Source organism: Odontesthes bonariensis, chromosome 9 (assembly GCF_027942865.1).
Source record: "Odontesthes bonariensis isolate fOdoBon6 chromosome 9, fOdoBon6.hap1, whole genome shotgun sequence".
In the NCBI taxonomy this organism is placed as follows: Eukaryota; Metazoa; Chordata; class Actinopteri; order Atheriniformes; family Atherinopsidae; genus Odontesthes; species Odontesthes bonariensis.
Window position 1 is genome coordinate 37353206 of NC_134514.1, and position 27359 is coordinate 37380564.

Genomic DNA, 27359 nt, shown 5'->3' on the forward strand with positions numbered 1-27359 from the left:
TGATGTTCTGAATGGAAAATCTTTCTCCAGACCATAGCTTGAACATTTCAAGACTGCAGTCCATGTGTGAAAACAGCCCTTTTCCGTGGTAGTTTAGCAACTTTGGGTAAGGTGTGTTGATTTTTAGTGAAGTGGGACTTCATCAGAATGCATTAAATATAACTGAATCAAATCACATCAAGCTAGAAAAAGAATTAATAATATATCATTCAGTGATTTGGTTAAAACTGAGAGGATCAAACATACATGTGAAATCAACCTTGAAATATTTGGTGATGTTGATTTTTAATGGGTTGATCTAAAGCTACAGGAACATCTCTGTCTAGCACAAAATCTATAATCTGTTGTGAATTTAATTTTGTTGTAGTTTCCATCTGAACTCGGATCTCCTTTGAAGTAAATCTTAGAATTGACAAGATGTTTTTCTTTGGTCACAAAAACTGACGCAAGTATTTGGGCTGGTAGGATGAAGTATGTAATAGCTGCATCTCTGCCAGTATCCAGCGTTTTGGCTTGTGGGAAAGGAGAACTCTCACCCTGCTGTTGGCTGCTTGGTGGAGATAAAAGATTCTTTTTACCTGTGTTTGCCTTTACCGCTCTGTATCTGGGAATTACACCAGGGAGCTGGTCGATAACGCCACTACAATCAGACTTGCTACAGTGAGTAGCGTGTTCTCCTTTCAGAGCTGTCACAGTAGAAAGACAATGCAGCACACCTGTGGGCTCCTCTGAGAGCTTCCTCTGTTTTATTGTCAGCTCAGCGTGCTGGGACTGAGACTGCTGCTTGCCCCTCTGGATACAAGTCTCTATCACACGCAATAAAACATGTGCTGCATGCTTTTGTATTGTATGCAATCATGCAAACTTGAACTCCATTAAAGTATTGTATAGACTCAGTCTTTGTCTCAACAAAGTGAAATGTATTGACTGTGAGAGTACATTCTTTATCAATTGATGCAATCTAAATATGATCATCCATCCATCCATTTTCTATACCTGATTAATCCAATTTACATTTTGTTGATCATTTTCATTACTTTTTGGAGTCTACTGGTCAGATTGATGATTTTAAAAAAAAGAACAAGATGGGTACATTTTGTTATAAGGACTTTTTTTCCTATAAAACATGACTATAAATGAATGCATATGAATTAATTGTCAAGTTGTAAAATTATTTATCCTTTATTGTATCCAGGAGTTGTCCAGGTACAGACAAGAAGAGTTATACAAATAAAGGATCTCTTCTTCCAGGGAGTCCTAGAAAATGACAAATGAAAAAAAAAGGAATGATTTTATATAAATTTATGTAAATAAATCAGATTTTGTTGGGTCAACTTGTGTTTATTGTGCTCTTAGAACTGTTTACCAGCATAACTGGCATTGTAAAACATGATCAGTTAGTTTACACAACTTGGTTAGGGCCTCATATTTTGATATTCATCCATATAATTAATCATGCATAAAGTAGTCCCATAAACTGGGAGAAAAGGAAGATGGTGAGAAGAATTGGGGATCTGGGAGGGTCGGACGGAGGTGAAAGATAAGAACGTGAGTAAACACTTCATGCTCGAGACCCTTAAACTTATTATTTACTAAAATATGAGTTAAGTAAGCAGTGATACGTGCTGTTGGCTGTTTAGGACAAATAAACAAGAAAGGTAAACGCAATAAATAATTTCCTGTGCTTTACTTTTTGAATGATATGGCGAGTCTCTACAAAGTTGTGATTTATAGTGGCATGGTATGAGTTACGTACGGGCAAAAAAGAAAAAAAAACACTTTTGTGTACCCCCCAATCCTGACATTGGATCTGCACCCCTGAGTCCATCACAGGGCCACACAGAGACACACGAGACACACAACCAACCACGCCGAGGGACAATTGTTTCTGGAAGGTGGGAGGAAGCCAGAGTACCCGGAGAGAACCCGGGGAAAACATGCAGACTCCAAACAGAAAGGCCCCAGCTGGGAATTGAACCTAGAACCCTCTTGCTGTGAGGCGACAGTGCTTACCTAAATTTGATAGTGTACTAATTGTTTATTGTCAAGCAAAAAAAATAATATTCAAAAGGAAGTTGACCAATTTGTATGTCAGAATTTAGATCTAGTGATTTATCACATTTTAGCCCTAAAACTATCCATCCATCCAACCATCATCTTTCGCTGGTCCGGGGATCGGGTCGCGGGGGCAGCAGCTTGAGCAAAGAGACCCAGACGTCCCTGTCCCCGGCCACTTCCTCCAGCTCTTCTGGGGGGACCCCGAGGCGTTCCCAGGCCAGCCGAGAAACATAGTCTCTCCAACTTGTCCTGGGTCTTCCCCGGGGTCTCCTCCCAGTGGGACGGGCCCGGAACACCTCCCCAGGGAGGCGTCCAGGAGGCATCCTAACCAGATGCCCGAGCCACCTCATCTGACTCCTCTGGATGCGGAGGAGCAGCGGTTCTACTCCGAGCCCCTCCCGGATGACCGAGCTTCTCACCCTATCTCTAAGGGAGAGCCCAGACACCCTGCGGAGGAAACTCATTTCGGCCGCTTGTATTCGCGATCTCGTTCTTTCGGTCACTACCCACAGCTCGTGACCATAGGTGAGGGTAGGAACATAGATTGACCGGTAAATCGAGAGCTTCGCCTTCTGGCTCAGCTCCCTAGGCGAACTCCCATGCACCCTCCAGGATCCTGCCGAGGGTATAGAGCTGGTCCACTGTTCCACGGCCAGACGAAAACCACACTGCACCTCCTGAATCCGAGATTCGATTATCCGACGGATCCTCCTCTCCAGTACCCCCGAATAGACCTTGCCAGGGAGGCTGAGGAGTGTGATCCACCTATAGTTGGAACACACCTACGTCCGAGCCCCCCAACTCTGCTTCCTCATCGGAAGGATTGAGGAGGCCCTCGAAGTATTCCCCCCACCGGCTCACAACGTCCCTAGATGAGGTCAGCAGAGTCGATCATCGAGCTGCGGCCTAGGGTGTCCTGGTGCCAAGTGCACATATGGACACCCTTATGCCTGAATATGGTGTTCGATATGGACAGTCTGTGACGAGCACAGAAGTCCAATAACAAAACACCACTCTGATTCAGATCGGGGGGGCCGTTCTTCCCAATCACGCCCTTCCAGGTCTCACTGTCATTGCCCATGTGAGCATTGAAGTCCCCCAGCAGAACGAGGGAGTCTCCTGGAGGAGCACTCTCCAGTGCCTCCTCCAGGGACTCCAAAAAGTGTGGGTACTCTGAACTGCCATTCGGTGCATAAGCACAAACAACAGTCAGGACCCGTCCCCCCACCCTAAGGCGGAGGGAGGCTACCCTCTCGTCCACCGGGGTAAACCCCAATGTACAGGCACACAGCCGGGGGGCAATAAGTATGCCCACACCTGCTCTACGCCTCTCACCGCGGGCAACTCCAGAGTGGAAGAGAGTCCAACCCCTCTCGAGGAGGCTGGTTCCGGAGCCCAAGCCATGCGTCGAGGTGAGTCCGACTATATCTAGCCGGAACTGCTCAGCCTCGCGCACTAGCTCAGGCTCCTTCCCCAGCAGAGAGGTGACGTACCACGTCCCAAGAGCCAGCTTCAGTAGCCGAGGATCAGACCACCAAGGTCTCCGCCTTCGGCTGCCGCCCAGCTCACATTGCACCCGACCCCCTTGGCCCCACAGGTGGTGAGCCCGTCGGAAGGGGGACCCACGTCGTACTTTCGGGCTGTGCCCGACTGAGCCCCATGGGTACAGACCCGGCCACCAGGCGCTCGTTGCCGGGCGCCACTCCTGGGCCTGGCTCCAGGCAGAGGCCCCGGTGACCCACGTCCGGGCAAAGGAGCGTGTCGTCCAACAATTTTGTTCTTCATAGGGGGTCTTATGAGCTGTTCTTTGTCTTTGCCCTACAACTACATAAAAACAACTTCATGTTCACATTAAACTCTTGGAAAAAGGTGTTTGACTTTATTATCCTGGAGAAAAGACACCACACCCTTACTGGAGGAAAAAGCTTCCCCAAGTCTTTCACTGCAATGAGGGAGGTGTGTGAATTACTGAAGTTGTTCATTTATACAGTGAAATAAACTCCAGTTTTCTTCCTTCTGCCTCAAAATGAAGCGTGGCTATTATCATCGTGAAGGCTACAGTTTGTAGTATGTACATTGTGTTCTCTTGGCATATGTTTCTTTTTTTCTGTTCTAGTTCTTTCATGAAGACACTTTGTATATTTTCTTCAAGAAAAGTTGTTAAGGTCTGCCAGCATTCCTCATTCTTTTTGTCTTTTCCCTTTTTACTATTATCTCTTGTTTGTTTCTCCATGACCTGGCTGGCTGCGTGGCATGCTGATTACAGACTCAACTCAACTGTGGCTCATTATTCTCTTGGCAGTTGTAAGCCCTGGTCTACTCTTCTGTTGACCAGTTTGTTGGTGCTACTGATGCGGTACATAAAAGCTCAATCACTTTGTCTTGTGGCCATTGAGGTTATTTGCAAAACTTGGTTGATCTATCTTCTGTCATCCTCAGGAATCACTGGCTCCAGTCAGTCCTACTACTTACCTGGATGCTTGAAGCCTCTGTTCATCCTGATGCCACCACCATGCCTAGGAAAGCAAAAGAAACCCGTTACCTCCACCAAGTAAACAAAGTCTTAGGCTGCGGCTACACGAAAACGTTTTTCACTGTAAACGATACTTTTTCTTATCGTTTCGCTGTCGCGGCCACACGGAGCCGGCGTTCCCACTACCCCAAAACGATAGTTTTTGAAAACGGGTTCCAGAGTGGGAAAGTTTGAAAACGGCCTCGTTTCGTTTCCATTGTTACAGCTAAAACGTTTTTGCGTCAGTCAAACGTTGACGCTGTGAGCCAATTTTAACACTTCTCTATTGTCTCACAGCGTGGCGTGTGTACTGCATCGTTTCATCGTTTCCATCTGTTTTCGTCTGGACAGCAGCGCGTTTCCGTGTGGTCGCAAGAATTTTCGTACCCGTTTTCAAAAAAAACCTCGTTTCGTTTTCGTGTAGCCGTAGCCTTAGTACCTCTTGCTTTCAAATAACAAATCATTCTGAATGATAATCTACTTCACATCTTGCCTCTAACATGCCACTCTCCTGGTGGGAACTGCCATTACTGACTGGAAGCAATTGCAGGGAAAAGATGAGACGCTCCCCTTCTCCCCATCTTCACATTAGCTGGTCTTACTAAACTTTATTAAAACTACTCAAAGACATTTGAACGCCTGCTTTTTTTCCTAATGTGATAGCTACACATGAGAAATCTTAAATTTTAACAGTATTTCAGAAGTGTTTTAGGTCTGAAAATGTCCCATAATGAAAGACACACGGCCGTTCCTTTTGGCCAATAGTATTTGGATTAATACTAATTGACAGATTTTTCATGCATGTATGTGTTACAAATATGTGTTTTGTTTGTTATAGCTGATAGCAACAGTGTAAAGTGAAGTTGGCATCATCACATGACATACACCTCTGAAAGTGAAATAACTTGCGTTTTGTGGTGGCATTACAAGTGAATGCTTTAACAGATTAGCAACATATTTACAAACTGCATCACTCATAGAGAATATTGTTGAGAAAAAAATATGTGAAATTGTAGCACTTTTGATTTAAACACAAACTAAGGAGCCAGTTAGGTGGAGCATAAATTACCATGGTGACTTCATGATATTTAAAACTCTCTTTCAGCTCTTAGAGCTACCAACAACCGAACCAATGAAAAATTATTTTAACCATATCATCACAACTGTTTTAAAAGACATAGCTTATTTTCTTTGCTTCAGCATTATATTCACACTGCAAATGCACTGTTCACTGATAACTAACTTTTAATGGGTAACAACATTCAGGAACTTACTTTAGAAAACTTAGGAGAAATTATCGAAAGAAAAATTATCACATATGAACCCACATTCACAGTTACAATGTTTCCTTCCTTCAGTCTAAATCACATTGCAATCACCGGTCAAAACTGAGCAAGCGAAAGTCTACTGTCTGTTGACACCAGTAAACACATAACCAGCATATATGAATGCTTGTGTTATGTGTTCTTTAGAGTATTCCAGAACTGCTAATCTAAAACCACACCTGTCTGTGGATGGACTAAGGTGTGGGGCAGCCATAGCTCTGGAGGAGGGGCAGTCCTCTTCCAAGTGGAATGTTGGCAGGTTGATTCCCGGCTACACTAGACCACGTGTTGCAGTGTCCTTTTGCAAGACACTGAGCCCTATGTTGCCTCTGTCAGGGGCCATGCTGCATCCAATAGCATGTGAATGTGTGTAATAGAGAAAAGAGTACTGTGCAGTCTGTAACAGTGTATAGACTAAGGCTGTGTTCGAAACCGCATACTTCTCCTACTACTCATACTAACTTCAACTTTTTTAAGTTCCCGGATGTATACTAGATGCATACTAGATTCGCCGAAATGTTGAGTATTCATCATGAGGTTACTTGTCACACTCAAACTACCCAAGATGCAACGTAACTTGACTTCGCCGATTGTCATTTCCTGTCAAAACGGCAGTTTCAAGCTAGCTACAACGAGGGTAGGTTCACTTCCTGTTTTCAAAACAAACGCACCAATTGTATCGTAATGGCTCTCCCTATGATAAAAGGCAACGGGTATTTTATTTTGTCAAAATAACCGGAAGTGCGTTACTCACTGCGGCTAGCTTTAGTAGCGCCGAATTCGTGGGAAGAATATTGTAAATAGCCGGTATTTTGTCAGGTTTTCAACATGTTGGGGATCTAAACGACTACTTTCTCACCTGAAAATGTTTCAAATGTTGCTAAAGTTTACAGAGTTTATAGCCTGAGCCGAAATCAGCTTCAGGCCGGCTGATTTCTGCTCGGGCAGGAGCGAAGTGCATTGTGTGTAAACGCTCTGCATACTGTCTGATTGATGAGTATGCCGTTTGCAAGTATGTAGTATGTAGTAGGCGGTTTCGAACACAGCCTAAGAAGTGACGTTCAACCAACAAAACAAAAATAAAAAAAATCTAATTTCATACATACACTACCCAAGATGTAACGTAACTTGACTTCGCCGATTGTCATTTATATATTTATACATTTTACATAAAGCATATTTATTCCTATTTTAGGGTATGTTCAAATGACCTAAAGTATATAGTCATTTAGATCTAAGATGAGATGTAATGTTTCTCTTGCCTGCAAAAAGGAAACCAATTTAAGAAATGCTTCTTTTGGAAAAATTTTGGAAAAAAGTGAGTATGTATGGCCTGGAGTTTTCCATTATGCCCATTCTTCCTTAGTATATACTACTTCATGGTAAATAATTTGTATTTACACCAAGCAATTTACAGTATTCTTTCTTGTTAACACACACACATTCATACATTATTCTGTACATGCAGCACTGACCTAATATATCAGGGACAAAGTAGGGATCAGTCTTGCCCAAAATCACATCATTGCATAAAAGGGCTGACGATCGAACTGGCAACTTCTGGTTGGTGGCTGAGCATAAAAACACTTGAGCCACGGAGCAGAGGAAACTTGGTGCTGGACTGAGCTGCCTGTAGTCTAGACCTTTCACCAACTGAAAACATTTGATGCAACAAGATATGTAAAAAATACGAAAAAGAAGTCCCAAGACTGTTTAGCAGCAAAAAACCTATATCAGCCGAAAAAGGGACAAATTGTAAATGGACTGTACTTATGTAACAAACACATTCACGCACCAAGGTGTGAGGCTCAGTGTCTTGCCCAAGAACACTTTGACATACGGTCGTAGCCAGCAGTTGAACCACCGACCTCGATGATTGGTACACGTATGCTCTTCTTCTTCAGCTACAGCAACCCCACCCCAACAACAACACAAGATATATTGCTGCCACCGCATTTGACATGAGCTAATATTTTTCATGATATGGTAAAATGTCTTACTTTAAACCTTTCATTAGTTTTCTATGTTCTATCCTGAAAAAACATCCTGTTTTTTTCAGATTTGCTAATCATTGCATTATGTTCCTATTCATGCCTTGAACAAATTGCCAAGCTTTTTGGAAATGCTTTGCTGGGTCTTGGTATAACATTGGATTAAAAATATTGTTTCTCTGTGAAACAGAAATAGCGTCTCATGGAATTTCTTCTTTTCAGGCACTACAAAGATTGTCTTCAACAGACAACGGATCGAATGTTTTATATAAAAACAGAACACAGTGTGAATGAAATATAGTTATTGGAAACGCTGTTACAAAGTTCCCATCAAAACACGATGTGCAGCTTACCAGAAGTGAGACTGTAGCAACCTTTGACTTTGTCATTACTTTGCCATTTTAGCCAGAACATTAAATGTGTAAGTTTCACATGCCAGAAAAAAAGATACAGAAAAGATAATGAAAATTAGACTAATGCATTCAAAAGATAAAATTTCTCTTCTTAAAAAGTTTCTATATTTTTTTCTGTAACTTGATTTTGTTTTCCCTTTTTGTGCTGACTTACATCCATTTATTCCCCTGCTTTGTCTTTCTATTCAACTTTTAAATGGATTTCATCTTTTCTATACACCACCATAATCATCCTAAAAAAGCTTGCGACTTGTGAACTTGGGGAAAACTAAATCCCCTCCCCCTCCATCCTCTGATACACACACACACTCCCATGCGCACATAAACACAGTTGGTCATACACACAAACAGTGGCAGTGATCTTAGGCATTCACAGGCTGATGATTCCAATAATCCGAGTTCAAATAGAATTCCAGGATCACAGGATTTAAATGACATTATATAGAAATTAGATTTCACATCTAAGGCAACTGCACCTCCCTCGATTCCATCTCTTTCTAATTACGCTACGTTCTCCTTGAATCTGCACCAGAGTCTTTCGACTGCTCCCCTTTTTGTTCATTCAACTTGAATACAGACTAGGATATTCTTTAGCTGCACAATGCATCTATTATAATATAAAGTAACCCAGAAGCTGCTATATATTCCCAGTGATGGCTCCCCTGTGAATTAGTGGTGTGTTTGATTCATGGTGGGCTGTGATGTTACAGAAAGCAGAGGGAAGCCTTCCCAGCCCTCTTCCTGTAACTAACAGTGAATATTTAGAAGAGTAGATCTAGTTCAACTGAATTTATTTAAAAACCTGCTTAATAATGTGTTTGAAACTGGAATCATTAAGGTAGTTTGAGCAATATAAATTCCTTTGGATTTCCCAAAGAGATGCAGGAGTAGATGATAGCTGAGGTCAGCTTACGTTTTTAGTTAAAACATTTTGACACATTAAGCTGTCTTATCAACATGTGCACAATATCAAGGTTTGCTGGATAATACTGTTGTTTGAAATATATCTAACTGTGTGGCAGAGACATACAAAAACTAAGTCTGCTCACCGTTCCAATATATAGTGTCAATATTGTACCAGTTTTTCTGTTCTCCTAAAGGTTTCTACTAGAAGTTTTTAGAAATGTTCAAACCTGCTTTAAGGAAAAACACGTGCCTATGACACAGATCCTCTGAAAAGCACATGATAAACAAGATGGATTCATACATAGGTACTTGTCAGTTAATGTTTACAGGTTTTTACTGTTTTTACCTGACAATTGTGTAGTGAATGCTGCCCTCTTTGGTGCTTGACATTGAATGTTTATTGTGAAAGAACAGCGTTATGCTGAGGTGGGCCTGTATGATTTGGAGGAAGCCAAATGATTTCTGGTCTAGACACGGGATGTATTTTGAACATATGCAGCTACATTAGAGCCTGCATGACAAGATCAGCACTCTTGCTAAAACTTTCATCTCTATCACTGTGGCTATCCAAAATAAAGCAATAAAAAGATGACATTATAGTTCTTCCATAGTAAAACTATAAATAGTAGAGCTGATTATTGCATTTTTCAGTCAAATCTGTGGAAAGTGGAAAGAAGCACCAAAATTAACACAAATTGAGATTGTTCTTTTGATAAAACCCATTAGCCACACAAAAATCTCGATGGAATTCCATAGCTATTCAAGCTATGGAATGCTATTTTGGGGACAACTTTTTATATAATTGCCCACTAGGTGTAATCTTAATATCAAATCATACATTTTTTACCACAGAGAAGTCAAATACATTGTACTGGAGAGGCTAAGAAGCTCCCTTCTATCATATTTAAACCACTGAAAGAATATTATTGATCTCTGGGTTGCTACAAATGGCATAGGGGAGAGTGGTCTAGTATGAGCCAGTGGGTTGACCCACACACTATTTTTTAATGAGATTATACATTAAGATAATAAATATGATAGATTATTAGATTAAATTATTACCCTAATCTTATCCCACCTTTGAGTGTGTTATTTGTTGTTATGTGACCATAAATCCATGAAGCACCCATTTCTATCTGGCTGTGATGGAGAGAAGGACATGGGAGAAGTGGTAAGTATTTATTTACATAAGAAACAGTTTTGTTTGTCACATAAACTTTTATGCTTGTCAGTTGATGACCATTATCAACATAACATGTTAGGGATGTATTTAAGCTCTTATTACTGTACTGCTATACTGTAATATAACACTGGAACCACATTAACAGTAAAGGCTAGCTTGCCTGGATAGCTTACCTACAAACAGAACACTTGTAACTACTGAAACAAGTGTTTACCAACATTACAGCGGTAAACTAAATACACTTTAACTAGACAGGGGAAACACTGATGTTGGTGATTTGCTACCTTGTAAAAGCATGTGAATTATTTGGCTAAATATTACCCTTGATGGCCAAGCTAGTCAATAGGGCGTCTATGGATCAAAGAGAGCCAATCGATGGTGGAAAGCTCCATACATGTCAGAAAGCTCAGCTCACTGCTATTCTTGAGAGCCTTGTTAAGATCCCAGATGTGGAGCCAGAGGCTGATTGCATTATCATTGATAGTTCTGCATTGGTCAACAGTCTGCCACCACAAACTTTAAAGACATTTGATAACTATGCAGCGTTGGATGTTTTGCCCATCATAAAAGCATACTCTGCCAAGTACAAATGGACAGACGTTGTATTTGATGTATATCACCCATCAAGTCTAAAGAATGAGACAAGGTCAAAGCGAGGACATGGAGTCAAACGCAGGGTGATGAGCACCAGTAAAGTCCCCTCAAATTGGCGGAACTTCCTAAGAGACAACAACAACAAAACGGAAATCTTAAAATTCTTGGCAGACAAGATAGCCCAGATGTCTGCCACAACCATGATCATTGTGACCAAAGAATATGGGGCTGTGAGCAATCACCCGACAAGCCTGGTGAAAATGGCCCCCTGCAGTTATGATGGAGCTGACACTATTATTACATGCCAGGCAGGCAGTAGAGGATGGCTGCAAACACATCCTCATCAAAGTCAATGACACTAACATTCTCCTCTCCTCATAGCAGTTAGTGTTCTGCCAACCCTTCAGGAGATTGGGCTTCAGAAACTGTGGCTTGCCTTTGGCCAAGACCGCAATCCGAGATGGATTCCCGTCCATGAACTCTTTTTGTCCATTGGATTGCAGAAGAGCAAAGGCAGTCTCTTCTTCCATGCCTTCAATGGCTGCGATGTTGTGTCAGCCTTCCATGGTAAGTAAGTAAGTAGTAAGTAATATTTATTTATATAGCACCTTTCTCAGACAATGAAGGTCACAAAGTGCTTCACAAGAAGTGCACGTAAAATACAATAAAAGTCGACAATAAAAACAAAATACAGTTATTAAAAAAATAAAAATAAAACAAAGAAAGTGGTCATAAAAACAGCCAACACACTGCTATGGTTAAAAGGCTTGACGACACAGATGGGTTTTAAGTCCACTCTTGAAAGCATCCACTGTATCAAGCGAACGTAATGAGAGTGGAAGATCATTCCAGAGCCGCGGAGCGACGGCCTGGAAGGAGCGATCTCCTCGGGTCTTAAAACGAGTGCGAGGGACCAGGAGAAGATTTTGGTCCTCTGACCTCAGCCTTCGCGAGGGAGTGTACGGACACAAAAGGGCTCTAATGTAGGAAGGAGCCTGACCATGGAGAGCTCTGAAAGTCATCACCAGGATTTTAAAATTAAAACGAAAAGCCACTGGAAGCCAATGAAGGGACTTAAGAATGGGAGTGATATGGGCCCTTCTGTTTGTGCGGGTCAGTAACCTCGCTGCAGAATTTTGGACATGCTGCAAACGAGACAGCTCCTTTTTGTTTAGACATGAAAACAGGCTGTTGCAATAGTCTAAACGAGAAGACACGAACGCATGGATTATCAACTCCAGATCATTCTTGGAAACAAAACTTCTAAGTTTTGAGATATTCCTGAGCTGATGAAAACAGTTTCTTGTCAGCTGCTTTGTATGATGCTCCAGTGACATCTCTCTGTCAAAGATAATGCCCAGATTTCTAAGGCTTGATTTAGCAGACAAGCTCAGATCACCCAAGTATTGCTTGATTCCTGGGATTTCATTGTCAGGGGCAATAACCAGCACCTCAGTCTTTTCGGAGTTTAACTGCAGAGAGTTTGCGCCGAGCCATTGTTTTACTCTCACAAGGCAATTCATTAATGAGTTCAGTTTGTGGATCTCAGAGGACTTAAAAGAGCAGTATAGCTGGATATCATCTGCAAAGAGATGATAAGAAACACCAGCAAACTCCTGGAGAATTTTACCCAAGGGAAGGACGTAGAGCACAAATAAAATTGGTCCCAAAACAGAACCCTGGGGCACTCCACACAGCAAATCTGCAGAGTCCGAAGTGAACTGGTTTGCAGAGACGCTAAAGGTCCTACTCGACAAATATGAGGTGAACCATGCTAATACAGGACCAGACAGACCAACCAGGTCACGCAGTCTTGTTAACAAGATTTCATGGTCAATGGTATCAAATGCCGAAGAGAGATCCAGCAGGACTAAGACAGTGCATTTCCCAACATCCGCAGACATCATAATATCACTTGACACTTTGATCAGAGCAGTTTCCGTGGAATGATGCTTGCGGAAACCAGATTGGAAAGGGTCAAAGATGTCAGAATTCTCTAAAAAAGATGTGAATTGTTCTGCGACCACCTTCTCTAAGAGTTTGGACAAGAATGAAAGTTTCGAGATAGGCCTGAAATTCTTTAGAACAGTGGGGTCCAGATTAGGTTTTTTGAGAAGCGGTTCCACAAAAGCATGTTTAAAAGAGTTGGGAAATACACCACAGGACAGTGACATGTTTATCAGCTTGGTAACCCAGGGGCCAACGACTGTAAATACTTTTAAAAATAGTCCAAAAGGAACAACATCAGATGGACAAAAAGATGGCTTCATCTTGGTTACCAAAGCTAAGATGTCATTCTGTGTTACAGACTTAAAAGAGGACCAACTTTGACCAACAGGCTCAGCAGCAACTGTGTTACCCAAATAATTAATTGGAAATGTAGCCTTAATGTCCTGAATTTTGCAGACGAAGGACTTTAAAAAATCATTGCTGTCTGCCTTGCAAAAAACAGGGGTAGTGGGAGCGACGGGGCATACAATAGATTTGATGGTGTCAAACAGAACCTGGGGTCTTTTCTTATTCAAAGTTATCAACTGACGAAAGTATTCAGATCTGGCATTCTTTATCATTTCATTTAAGGAGGAAATAAGTTCCTTAAAGTGCAGTCTATGGACCTCAAGTTTAGAGGACTTCCACAAGCGCTCAGTTTTACGACATACTCGCTTTAGTTCACGAATATTGTCGTTGGTCCAGGGAAAAGTAGTCTTCCTAGTCACCAGATTAGATTTGGCAGGAGCAACCTGATCTAAGATGGCCTCACAGTGACTATTAAAACTAAAAAGAAAGCTGTCCACATCATGGCAGTCAACAAACAATTTGGAATCGAATATTGAAGAAAACCCTTCAGCTGTATTCTCAGAGAAAATGCGCCTCTGAGACCTAATCACAGAGGGCTTCGGTTCAGGGGTAAAAAATACATCAAAAAGAACACAGTTATGATCACTCATGTGGACGTCCTCCACAGAGAGATTGGCGACATTTAGGCCAAGAGAAAAAACCAAATCAAGGGTATGGCCCTTTTGGTGGGTGGGACCAGAAACATGCTGCTCAAAATTAAAAGTTTCTGTCAAGTTTAAAAGTTCAGAGGCTTCACTAGAAGTGCTGTTGTCAACGTGAATATTAAAATCACCCATTAATAAAACATTTTCTAACTTTATTATTGAAGATAAAAAGTCACTAAAATCCTTTAAAAAGACAGCAGCATGACCAGGAGGGCGATAAACCAGCACACAATAAAAACAGTCTGTGGAGCCCACCTTGACCATCTGAGATTCAAATGAGGTAAAGGCAAGAAGACCCGCATGGCAAACCTGAGATGTTTGTACTGAGGTTTCTGTTTTCAGCAAACTCAAATACATGATGCTGACATGAAGACATTGGAAAACTTTGTGGTCATGATGTATGACCAATCCAGTACAGCTGATGGTGTTGATGATGCAAGGCGGGACACGTTTGCTCGGAAGCCGCGCCGGTCTACTAACATGTAACGCGTGCCGCCTACCAGGCCGGATGCATATGGGGTCAATCACTAGTTTGTCAACCAGAAATACAAAGTCTTGCTGGCTGGGGATGGACCAAAAAAGGTGATCTGTGGCAGATCTTGTGGACCGATCTCCCCCCTATAAAGTTGCCAAGAACTGACCAAGTGTGGTTGCAAATCTGAATGTCGTGGAAGGTATAAATGGTACCGCTTTGGTCTTACTTGCACAGCACTGTGTAGCTGCAGATGTGAAGATTAAGCTCTGTTCCATATGTTAGTTAGAGCATAGTTCAGATTATTTCATATTTTAACACAATTGTTGATTGGAGAATGTTGAGGTTATCCGCAGTACAGATGTGAATGTGAAATTTGATAATTGATTGTAAAATGTTCAGGTTATAATTAGTTATAACATTTTGTTTGTTGTATGCCATGCTGTACAAATGATATGTACAGTAAGCAAAGGGTTCAGCTCCTCGTGACCAAATGAATTGACCATTTGTGTACATTTGTAATAAACATTTTGCTGGAATAATGTTGTGGAGTGAATGGCAAAAAGAGATATAAAAAGAATTTCTGATCTATAAATGTCCAGAGTTAAATACTTATCATTTGAAATCAGAATCATTGAAATTGGCTCATTGAAATTCTGATGTAAGTGGTGGTTGGAAATGGCATCTTGGAATGGCGGCCATCTTTAAAAATGGCCACCATTTTGGAATTGACATGGCTAATGGGATTTTTTCAAAAGAATGACCCAAGAGGTACATACAGTCAAATTTCGGTGCTTCTTTTCAGATGTGAAAGATTTTTTTTGCTAATCTGCTATACTAAAATGCAAGAGTATCTAATGTCATCTCTGAATAATAATAATAAGGCTTTCTGTGTCTGGTGTCGAATACTCGATGATGTTCAATCGAAGAGGAAGGCAGGTTGCAGACTGAATAGTACATTTAATATTTAGATGCTCGGGCAGAAGCATTTTTTTATAAAGTATCATTTTATCTTAAGTATGGTAGATGTAAACTTATTTGAGCTCTGCTGTTTATAATATTGAACCATCAAAGTTTTATTTAATGTGTCAGAATATCAATTTTGGTGAAATGAGTGGTCTCATGAATGTTGCTTCTGTAGGCACAGCCGCATTTAAACCCACTATAAAATTACTGTTGGGTCCCAAATGCACTTTGTTAAACTTGATCTTTCACATTACGCAATGTAACAAAAACATCCTTTTTTCTTTTTCTGATCTTGATGGTAGATAGTAGTAGTAAATAAATACAAAGCTGTACTTGAATCTCTTGCATGTAGCTGCTCATATGGCTGCGGTGCCCATGTTCCAGTATAGCACTCTACAACGCCATATAAAAAGGATAATTTATAAGAGCTCACATAGAAAAGGAAAAAAATGTAATGTAATAATAAAATGTAATTAATGTGAACTAGTTCATCTTAGGACTATAAACTTAGCTGAGAGTTTTAAATGGTGATTTATGAATGTGAACAAGATCATTTCTAATCTTTGTGAACTGTACTTTGATCTAGTTCTTGTGAGGTGCGACCCTAACAGTGTTTTAATATCATGTACACACTATACAGCTGCATGCCTTACCGATCCTGACATAGGATGACTCTGATATGCTCATAGACATATTTAGTTATCAACAGTTTAGGATGTGTAAAGATGAAGGAGCAATTTGGCTGAAATTTTTAGCTGGTATTTCAGCGTTTGGTTGTGGATTATCCCCACCTGTGTGAAAAACTATTGGATGCATTTCCTTTCAAGATAAATAATGTCCTTAAATGCACAGCCCTCAACAGTCTTAGGGGTTAGGGTTAGGGGTTACATTTGTCTGATCGAGGTTGTCAAGCAATCTAAAAATAAATTATAAGTAAGAAAATGACTTTTTCTAGTTCATCATAAGTAATCAAAACCCTATTACAAGAAACAGCTGTCTCACATCTGCAACTGTGTTTGTGTTCTATTTGTAGTGAGCATGCTCACCTAATTTTCAATTTTCCCCTGCTTTGCCACATCCACACAGTTCTGGATGTACATCTTGGTATGATGTCTTCCCCTTTGCCCTCATATGATTGTTTGGGTGCTGTCCACCAATGAGATGAAAGAGTGGACAGGAGTTGACCTCAGTTGTCACCATCCCTCGGGAGTTGAGACAATAGAAGTGATCTGAACATTTTGTCCAAGTTTTGTCCACAACAGTGTGAAACGACCACTACACAACAATTCTCAGTTTAGCTATTGCTGCCATTAAACAGATGGAGACTGACATCCATTTCCTGCCAAATCTAATGTCAGACGTGGCCTGTTGCACATTTCCAGAGCTAAAACCATTGGTAGTAATCTTCTCCTTATTAACAGTTGGCAAACACATTTTTTGGGCTATAATTTCATATTGATTTTATATCTTAAGTTTATTTAGGAGATTATTGTAAAAGCAATCCCACCTTAGGTACATATGTTGTATCTTTATTCATTACTTGCTTTTCACCCTCATGGGAAAGTGATCTGGCAGTACTACTTCAAGCTAAAGTATTTTTGATACTTCTGATTTCTGGTGCCATTTTCTGCACCTTGATGTTTGGTGAGAAGTTGATCCCAAAGCCCATACACTGAAAACCAGCCCCCCTTCTTTGCATATTGCAGCAGAAATGCATAGAGAAAAGTAAAAAGGGGATTCAATACATTGTAAAATAGGAATAAAGTGCAGAAAATATTATGTTTAGGAGGACAAATAAATAGAAATGCAAAGTGAAGTCATGAAGAAATAAAGACACAGACGATGAATAAATATATGAATAAATGAAAAAAAGATTAAATCAGAAAATGAAATGACAAAGTACCTTAACAGGGGTATTAACACCAAGTTCAATTAACACAATTAAAAACCTATTGCATAAATTATTTTTCAATTGAATTTTAGTAGCATCCATTGGCATTTTAATTCATTGATGGAGCTTTGTTAATATTTGGTGTTTTGGAAGTTTCACTTCTCTATAAAATCCTGCTGTCGGCTTGATATTGAAAGCATAACATAGGCCCACATAATGATGAAATGATGAGTGCAACCATATCATAGTCCCAAATCAAAGTCTTTTGGTAGCCTTGACGTGCCTTTGAAACACTGAAAATGCATATAAAGGGTTGGGGGGATCACATTTGAGCTCTTGTAATGTATTGGATCAGTGGGTTTATAGAAGACAAACTGAAACCTGTAAGGACAACAACACCATGCAGTAGGATATAGTTGAGGATTTTTTTTCTGCTTTTTTTCTGCTATGGGACTACTTTCGAATACTGGAGGCACTAGATGTATCAAAGAATGATGAAATCAGATTACTGAGACATTTTAGAGTGAAATGCATTAAGCAGCATTGAAAAACTATGGGAATGAGGTCTCTGCAGAGCGACCATTAGGAGCACACATCCAGTGGCACAAAGGAGTGACTGAAAAGGAGCGGACTCTTAAAGCTAAACATCAATAAGTCCTGACATAAATGCCACTGAAAACCACGAGATAGAGCTGAAATCATTACAAAAAGAACTCCTAAACACGTAGCAATAGGACTGTAAGGAATGTCAGCAGGCAGACACAGAAATCTCAGCATAGCAACTAGTTGGGTATAGAGGCTGTCATTGTTGCTGCAGGTTCTGCAACAAAACATAAATGAAGGGCACCAATCATTTTCTCTGTAAAACTTTTCTTGGTTGATTGTTTCACGATTGTTTTATTGCTTTCACTGTTCTTTTATTGTGTTTGTTTGTTTTTACTTATTCTTCTCTTAGTTTATTACCTGTTGTAAAGCACTTTGGTACATCGTAAGGATTGTCCGTAAAGGGCTGTAGAAATAAATTACTTTTACATTTTACATTACACTATTATGATCTTTTTTGTTGTTATTCACTCTTCAAATTGTGTTAATATTTTTTGATTATTAGAATTCTAGATTTGTTTAACTCTGAATTATTCATCTATCCACCCATTTTCGATACCTGCTTAATGCAACTCGTGACTGCGGGGTGCTGGGGCTGGTCCCAGTTGTCATTGGGTGAGAGGACACCGTGGACAGGTTGCCACCGTTACAGAGCCATTCTCAATTCTGTACATGAAAATCAGGGATGCAAAAAATTCTGAGCGGGTCTGGTTTTCATATTTAAAATACTCATGTTTTATGATAAATCATTTTTTAATACATTACTATTAGTCTCGGATCCCTGCCCCAGCTAACTCTTATCAATCACCACCTATCAGCCGCTTCAGTGTTTGTCATAAGAGGGGCACAGGACTGTGTACTGTGTGTGACCAGGCAGAGGTGGGCCCTGATAAAAGGATTCTGCCAAGTCCTGATTAGATCTGTTCCCATGTTTGTCTTCCAGTATCAGAGATTACATGATTTATTAGGGTGTGTTGGGCCGTGAGTTGCGTGGTGGTGACTCTCCCACCGATGCCCCACAGGGGAGTGCATTCCAGCAAACTTCAAGCAAATGCCGCAATTTCTCGTACTCTCTCTCCCTCTCTCCCTTTCTCGCTCTCATCCCCTGAGCTTGTCTAACGCTTTTGTCCCCAGCCAAAGCACCTTGGGATGAGTCAGATCATTTTCTCCATTAACGAGCTCTATGATTGCAAATAAGCATAGTGGATCGATGAACTGCCAAAGTGTGAGATTAATTTGTTTCATACAAGCCAATTTATAATATGTGGTGAGTTGTGAAATGTAGAGAAAGCTACATGTTCTCTCAGAGTGCCTATTCTTATTCATGTGTGCAAACTTGGCAAAAAGTTCATAGCACTCAGAATTATAAGTTCTGTGCATGTCAAGTAGTCTTGATATTTTAGGTTCATAACAATATAAAGATGTTAGGACACAAGTGAAAAAGAAGAGCAAAAACCTATTTAAACAATCATGCCACTGAATGGAAAAAAAAAAGTGGCTGCTGTTTGCCATTGGGTATTTTAGGTATCAAAAATGTATTTTGTTTGTAGTATAGATACACATTTCTCACCAGCTATTGTTAAAATTGAATCTAGCATGTCTTGTAGTTGGCAGTGTTTTCATATATTTTGTAAATAACTAAATGCAGCACAAGTACTCAGTACATAATAACTGATTTTTACCATGCTATGGCGTAGTTGTGTTGTTTATTAATGTACTTGGTCACTTATATTATACAAAACAAGTTACTTACACAATGTATATGCATCTGCCTGTATGTACATATACATCTGTCTCCAATTTTAGATGAAATGAGTCGGGTTTATAATCTGATTTATTTGAAAGATTTCATTACTGTGTGTGGATCGAGCATGCTGATCGATGCCAATTCGCAATTAGACGTATTACATCACTTCCTGTTACCTCGTCTGTGTCCAGGGGCCAGAGCAGGCGACGTAGAATCATATTTTAAACTGCTGGCTAAAGATACATTTAAATACAGTAAAAGTGTTATTTACGTCGGCAGTAATGACACCCGGTTACGCCAATCGGAGTAAATGAATGTTGCATCGTGTGTCATTTTGCCAAAACAGTGTCAGATGCCATAGTTTTCTCTGGACCCCTGCCAAATCTGACCGGTGATGACATATAGAGGTGCATGTCATCTTTCAGCCGTTGGCTTTAGACGGTGTCCAGCAAACAACGTGGGCTACAGAGATAACTGACAATCTTAATGTGGAAATCCTGGTCTGAGGATGCAGAGTTGTAGTCTCACACACTGGAGGCAGAGCCTTCAGTCATCAGGCCCCTCTCTGTGGAACCAGTCCGGGACACCCTCTTCACCTTATACCAAAGCTTATAGTTAGGGATGGCTCAGGTGACCCTGAAACATCCCATAGTTATACTACTATAGGCCTACACTGCTGCGGACCTCCCATGATACACCTTTTCTCTCTCTCTATTCTCTTTTTTCTCTATGTACATGTGACAATATTGTTGTCATTAACTTGTGTTTCTCTTTCTCAGCAGATATGCCCGGTCTTGTGTTATGGTGTTTGTTGTCCCCTCTTTTCTGTCTTCTCAAACCCCAGCTGGTGGAGGCGGATGGCCACCCTTCCTGGTTCTGGTTCTGCCAGAGGTTTCTTCCTGTTATAAGGGAGTTTTTTCTTTCCACAGTCACCTCATGCATGCTCAGGACGGGAGATTGGATCGAAGTGAAGTTGTGGTGCATCTGTTGGTTTCCTTAGCCAGGCCACTTTTTTTTAGTTGGGTCTTCATGTATGAATTGGACTAATTTGGAATTTAATTAACTGGATTTGTTTGGATTATGATTGTATTGATTGATTGTACTACAATAAATTTGCCTCTACTTGGCTTGATTTGGATATTTTCTTTGAAGATCCCTGAGGCTACATTTATTGGGATTTGGCACAATATAAATAAAACTGAATTCAACTGAATTGAAAGTCTATTGCTTCTCACCTCCATCTCTAATTTATTGTATTTCCAGCTTTCTCTTTTGATCTGTTTTCTATAACTGTTGTGCATATATTTGTTATCTAAAAACAAGTTCCCAGCATTGTGTTCAATGTTGCATGAGGCCTTAATGATAGTTGGATTTAATTCATTAAAAAAAAAATTTGAATATTTTATTCAATCAAAGCATTACATAGCTTACAGCATGTTTTGGATATATTTAAAAGTAAATGTGGACTGCGACAAGAATCCACTTATCCTGTTGGGTCTTGGCTAAATGTGCTAGGCGGGGGGTTCGAGGTGGAAGCTGTACTCTGAAACTACTGCTGATCATCAGTTTGCCAAGCGAACTAATTTACAGACCACCCTCCTCCACCCTGCCACGTCCAACCTTTGACAAACCCCCCACCATGCTCACACATTCTCGATGCTACTCTTCCTCTGCAATCTCTTTCTCTCTTTTTCCTCTCTCGGTTTTTCCCGTGTCTCTCTCTTTCTCTCCGGTTGGGCGTGAAGACGCTGCCAGCATGCTCCAGTGGAGACAAATCAGACCTTCCCGACTGTGTCATCGTAAAACATTCCCCAGGAAGGTTGTGACCTCCTCACCCTTTCAACTCATCTGCAGGCAGAGAGGGGCGGGAGAGGAGAAGGGTTCTTCATGCAGCAGCATAACTATCCCATCCACATTAGCACAAAAGAAGAGAAAGTGATATGGAGAGATCAGTGAAATGAAATGAGTAGGTAGAGAAATATGACTAAATGCTCTCCAGTAGATGCAATGCACTCAGATTGCCGGAGGAAAATCAATGTCGAAGAAACTAAATAAATTCAATATGACTGTTAGCCAGTCATCTTGCTGTTGTTTACAATATTTATGCCTGGCTGGAACAACCTGATTGGATAACCTGAGACTCCAAAGCGTCAACCTTACAGTTTATGTCTGTATATGTTTTAGACAACCAAATGAAGTTTTTATTTCATTTCAGTTATTAGTGAGATAAACAGATAATACATATCAAGGACTGGAGGCGGAAACATTCATAAACTTTATTGTCATTATTATTAATTAATACTACAATGTTTGATCTTAGCAACTGGCTCTAAGATTTGTTTAGAATTTAAGAAAATGTCTGAAAGCTGATGCTAATTGAATTAGTTTTTTGATTTGCACGTCTTAGCATAACAGCTGGATATTGGAGAAAAATGACCATTTGTCCTGTAAACCTTAAGAATACCTTTTTGATTCAATGTGTTTCTAGTTTGAGTTGCATGATTTGTATTTTTTCTGACAAAAAATGTCCAGTTGCACTGACTATGAGCAATGGCAGTTTTGCCATATAAGGCCGTTATGCCTTTATGGAAACCAATAACTTTTCCTCAGTGTCCTTCACTGGCAAAAATGAAGCGTAAAAGATGTTTGTAGTTGTTGTCCCATACTTTTGGAACTACAATATCTCACACAATCTTTAGATTATCATATACTCAAAGATTTCCAAGATGCACTTCTCCTACTGTGTTTTTGTGAATCCTCTTGATATTTTGGAGTGAAATCTTCTGGTTATCCTGAAGAGATAGTCCTTTATTAGTACTTTGTTCTGTAGTTTTCCAGCACCTTTTTTAGGCCTTTTTGTTTTCATTTTGGTTGCAATAAATCAGGGAAATTGCTCTTTTGCATGATACATTCCAGCAATCTTGCTTCAACCTCTCCTTTAACTTCCTGCGTTGGTTGTAAATAGCATCGATCCTCGCTCCTGCAAAATATCACGCAACCTCTTAAATGCATAAACTTCCACACTCTCTTTCTCACACAGACACACTCAGCTTCAAGCTCATCCACCATCAGACTCCCTGTTGCTCTTACCTGATGGAGTCATCAGCCAGAAGCCAGACAGGGAGCAGTTGTTCTCATGGTCTCATCCCCGCTGCAGAACCCTGACACAGGGAGAGACAAACAATTTGGCCTCCCTCCCACAGTCAAAGCTCTGAGAGCCAGCAGGAGAGACAGCCAGGGTCGTGTGTGTACGTACACCTGTGTACCGACGCACACGCGTGTGTGTGTTAGAGAAAAAGAGGTCACGCAGTATAGAGATGTTTTTCAGTAAATGAAAACGAATATGGCTTGTATTTCTGAGTGTGTGCTCTGATATAGGGTGACATCATGGTTCGCTGGTTAGTACTGTCACATCACAGCTATGAGGGTCCGACCCTGCTGGTCGGCTGAACCCGTTCAGTGTCAGACTGTGATCAACTGTGTCCAGGGCAGGGGCGATTTTAGGATCTGGTCTTTAGGGGGGCCCAGCCCCCAGTGCTCACAGAGGCACATTATTTCTCACTAATTGAGGCGAACTAGTACATTTATAAATTTTGGAGCCGTATTAGTTTTGCTTTGAGTAGTGTTTTCCCCTACAACATTCAATTTTGACCTCTTCATTTCTAAAGACTGTGGCTTGACAGGGATAACAGAGAGCCTGAGACAAATATTGAAGATAACTCAACGTTTATTTTGGGAGTAAAGAGTTAAAACAAAAACAAATGCTAGAAAATAAATAAAATGGTCACTAAAATAATGCGTCCTTGACCAAAAAAAAAATTTGTTTTTTCATGATATAATATTTTAAAAATGTGCTGAGCCAGGGGGTGCCGAGCTATCTCACGGTGGTGCCCTGGCACCACTAAAAATACCCTAGCCTCGCCCCTACTCTGGGATAAAGGAAAACAGGGTCTTGTGGTGAAGTAGTTAATGTGAATCCTAACGGGGCGACAATGTCATTATCTCCAATTCTGCTGAGCCCTCTCAACTGGGGGGGTCGCATCATCAATGGCCACTTTTCATCCCGTGCATGTCTTGCCGTGAGACCGAGGGCATGACTGCCAATCCCATCCAGAGGATTTGTGACGTCCTCCACCAAATTCCGAAAATGCATGCAAGCTCATAAAAAGTGTTGAAAATGGAGGAGTGCGTCTGGGAGCCGAGTCCAAAGCCAATGAGCTAGTTTTTGTCTTCCAGCTGCAGGAGGAGGTGAGGGAGATGAGGCCCCTGAGATGCACCTGAATCCTCCAGCGTCCAGCGACAGCAGTCACAACCAAAGGAAGGCTGTCTGCCTTTAAATGAGATAAACACTGTCAGATTTACATACTGCCATGCTTTCCACCAACCCTTGATAATCCCTTCCCAGAAATAAATTGTCCCATTAAAATGAAATGTTGCCCATATAGGTTTAATAAATTGAAAGCGCTTGTTTGAATCCTTAGCAATTTGGACGGAATCCCAGGCATGTAGCAAAGGCTGTAACAAAATAAGATTATTTGCTGTGTACTATAATTTATGCAGCAGTTTTTATGGTACCAAACAGTGTCAGTGAACCCACTGATGAAATGTGTGCTTATTTATATGCAGTTATTCAGGTATGCAGTAAATTCCAATTACTCCTTAAGATTTCTATTTAGCATGAGGGGGAAATATGACAGGGAAGCAATGTGTTTTGAGCAGTATTGTAAATTTTGTTAACTCTTTGCAGCATGTAGCAAAAAATCTACATTTGTGTCAGAGAATGAACATTGTATATGATTTTACCGAGGAGCTAATAGTGATATATATGAGGATGTGTCAGAGAGTGTGGTATGAATATCTGATCATTTTAGAGATTTGTTTGTAGAATGATGCACATACTTAACTTTATGTCGTGATTGTTTTAACTGTTGTAAAGTCTACTCAAATGTTGTGCTGGCCATGGACTTAGAATAAAAGCCTAGTTAATGCTAAATGCATTTATATTGTGCCTCTCTGGTCTTCTTGGCCACTCAAAGCACTTTAGCATGACACATCAGATTTTTAGTCCTCTCTGTACAGTGTTGGAGACAATGCAACGCTTTTCTTTCTCTATCACGTACATCCACAGGCTAATAAACACATCAGAGGCAATGTGGGCTTCAGTGTCTTGCCCAAGGACACTTGACATGTCAAGGGAAACCAGGTATTGAACCACCAACCCTCTGACTGGCAAAGGACCACTGTTACTCCAGAGCTACAGCCACTCCAGGTTTTGGCTGATTCTTGTTAGTCTAACCGAGGTGTTATATGTTAATGCCCCTTAGTGCTCTAAGTTCATCCTCGGACTGAATCTTATTCACTTTCAATCAGTGATGATATTCATTTGAATCAGTTGTCATCACTGGTCCAGAATAAGGCAAATATGTGATTGTAATAACAGTTTATTGTTTATTTGGTCCATTTAGACACAGCAAATCCATCCTGCAACTTGCTTTTATTTTGGCTGTGATGTCAATAAGTGTCTTCTAACCCATTTATCATATGTAAGTGCATTGCACACAGTCATTAGTGGACATTTAAAGCATCTAAAACATTTTATGGTCTTCTTTCACCACCAAAATCTAATTTAACCATTTGCATCTGAGTATTTGCTACAACAAAAAAGTCTAATCGATAGCATTTTATTTTTTTAATTAATCGTGTTATCTGTTCAAGCAGCTAAATAAATTAGGTAACATAATAATAACATGGCATGTGTGTTGTCTTTATTTTTAAACAATGAAACACTGACTGTGTCATTAAGCATTAAATGTCAGTGATTTGTTGACAGTAGTTTAATTTCCAGCAGAGATTTGTGCAGGAACAGGTATGAGGTTCCTCTAAGAGGACCATAAAAAAACAAGATGGCCTTGGATTGTACGAGCAAACTCAAGCAACAGAATGCAGAGATGTACATACTGAGCAGTGTTTGAGCTCCATGGAATCTTTGCTTGTCTAACTAAGATAAAACTCTAAGTTTGCTTTATATAAGGATGTCAACAAATTGTGGAAATTAAGTAAGTGTTTTTTTTTTTTTTAAATGTGTTTTGTAATCTTATTCTGTATGTTTGTTCTCTGCAGAGTTTAATGCGTTTCTTTTTCTGTTAGGCTACATCTTATTTGCAGCTGAATATCTTCTGCTTGTATTTTTTCACAGCAGTTTTAGTTCAAAAGCAATGCTGATATGTATAAATGATGGGACCTAATAAAGACTGAGACAGATCCTGGCTAATTCATTTAGGAGTAAGAATGCGAGTGGAGGCAAGATGCTTTCTAACGCCCCTGGTGCTCAGTTACCCCGTGCTGGGGCCCCCAGGACGCCCCCCACCCCCCCGAGGCGTGCAGCGTTTTGCCTATGCATTAGCCATCCATTCCCAGCAGCTGACACCTCTCCAACATAAAACCGTAAGGCAGAGGTAAAATATCTCTCTCTTGGCGAAAATAAAGCTTTGTCTGCCTGCTGATCTATTGGATATAAAAATAAAGCCGCGGCTTTGATGAGGGCTTTACCTTATGCGCGCTTTTGCTTTTTGCGCACACAAAAGCCCCAATGAAAATGGATGGGGCGATGCTGGCCGCGGTGCTACCAACACAGCAGTATCAGTCACCACTCTCCTTTTTTATGGCATTACCACGCCTCTCTTTTGCATTCTTTTTGCTCAGACGTTGTTGGGGTCTGCACTGTTTGTTATGATCAGTAAATATCGATCACCATAGAGGGGGTTTCCAGGTTAATCGGCTTTGGAAAAGTTGCGCGCTTCCATATTAAAGGATAAACACCTGCTTCTTCATTCTTGTTTGAATCTTAATGCTTTGGGGTTTTTTTTCGTGAGTGGTGAAAATACCACGGTACATGTGGGCATATGTCCCTATGTTGTAGGCTATGTGCAGCTTTATGGATAAGGGTGATTTGGAAAAATAGTTGTGATTTCCCCTCGATTTTGTATTTGCACGCTTTTTGTACTGGCCTACAGCTTCGTTTCAAAACAGTTTTTCCCCTCGGACAGCCTTTATTCGGAGTTCACCATGAATATAGCCAGGCGTGAGGTAAATCAGTGCACGCATGTGTGTAAAGATAGTGCAAGAAATGAAAAAAAGGCTGGGTTTTTGCTTATAGGTCTTGAATTGTCTGATGAAAAGATCCCAATAAAGAGGTAATTAGGCCGACGTTTATTTATGATTACAGCTAACAGCTAAAAGCATCCATCACAGTAAAAATCTTGGGTGAAACTCAATTCTGAAAAGTGTGCGGTAAGAAAAGCCTTTACTAAAAAAGGATAATTTCAAAATTCAGCAGCATACAATCACATTCTAACAAATAAAATATCATAGGTGACATAAGCGTTGTGTCTTCAAATGTCTTTGTTGGAGAAACAAACGCGGAAAGCAGAATTCTAAGTGGCTGCATTTCAGTCTCACGTGCATCTGCTGCTCCAAAAACAATGTTTTCCTGCTGTCCATGTGACTGTGGTCAGCAGCTTATAACACAACACAATGTTATTCCCTAATGGTAATTTAATCACTTCAAAGGTGTTGCTATTAAAAGCAAGTTGAATGTATGTTTTTCTTGTAGTGTGATTTAGTTTAAATTTAGAGGCGCGGTGTGAATACCTAAAGATCAAATTATTTTCAGCTGTAAAATCTGAAGAAGACAAAC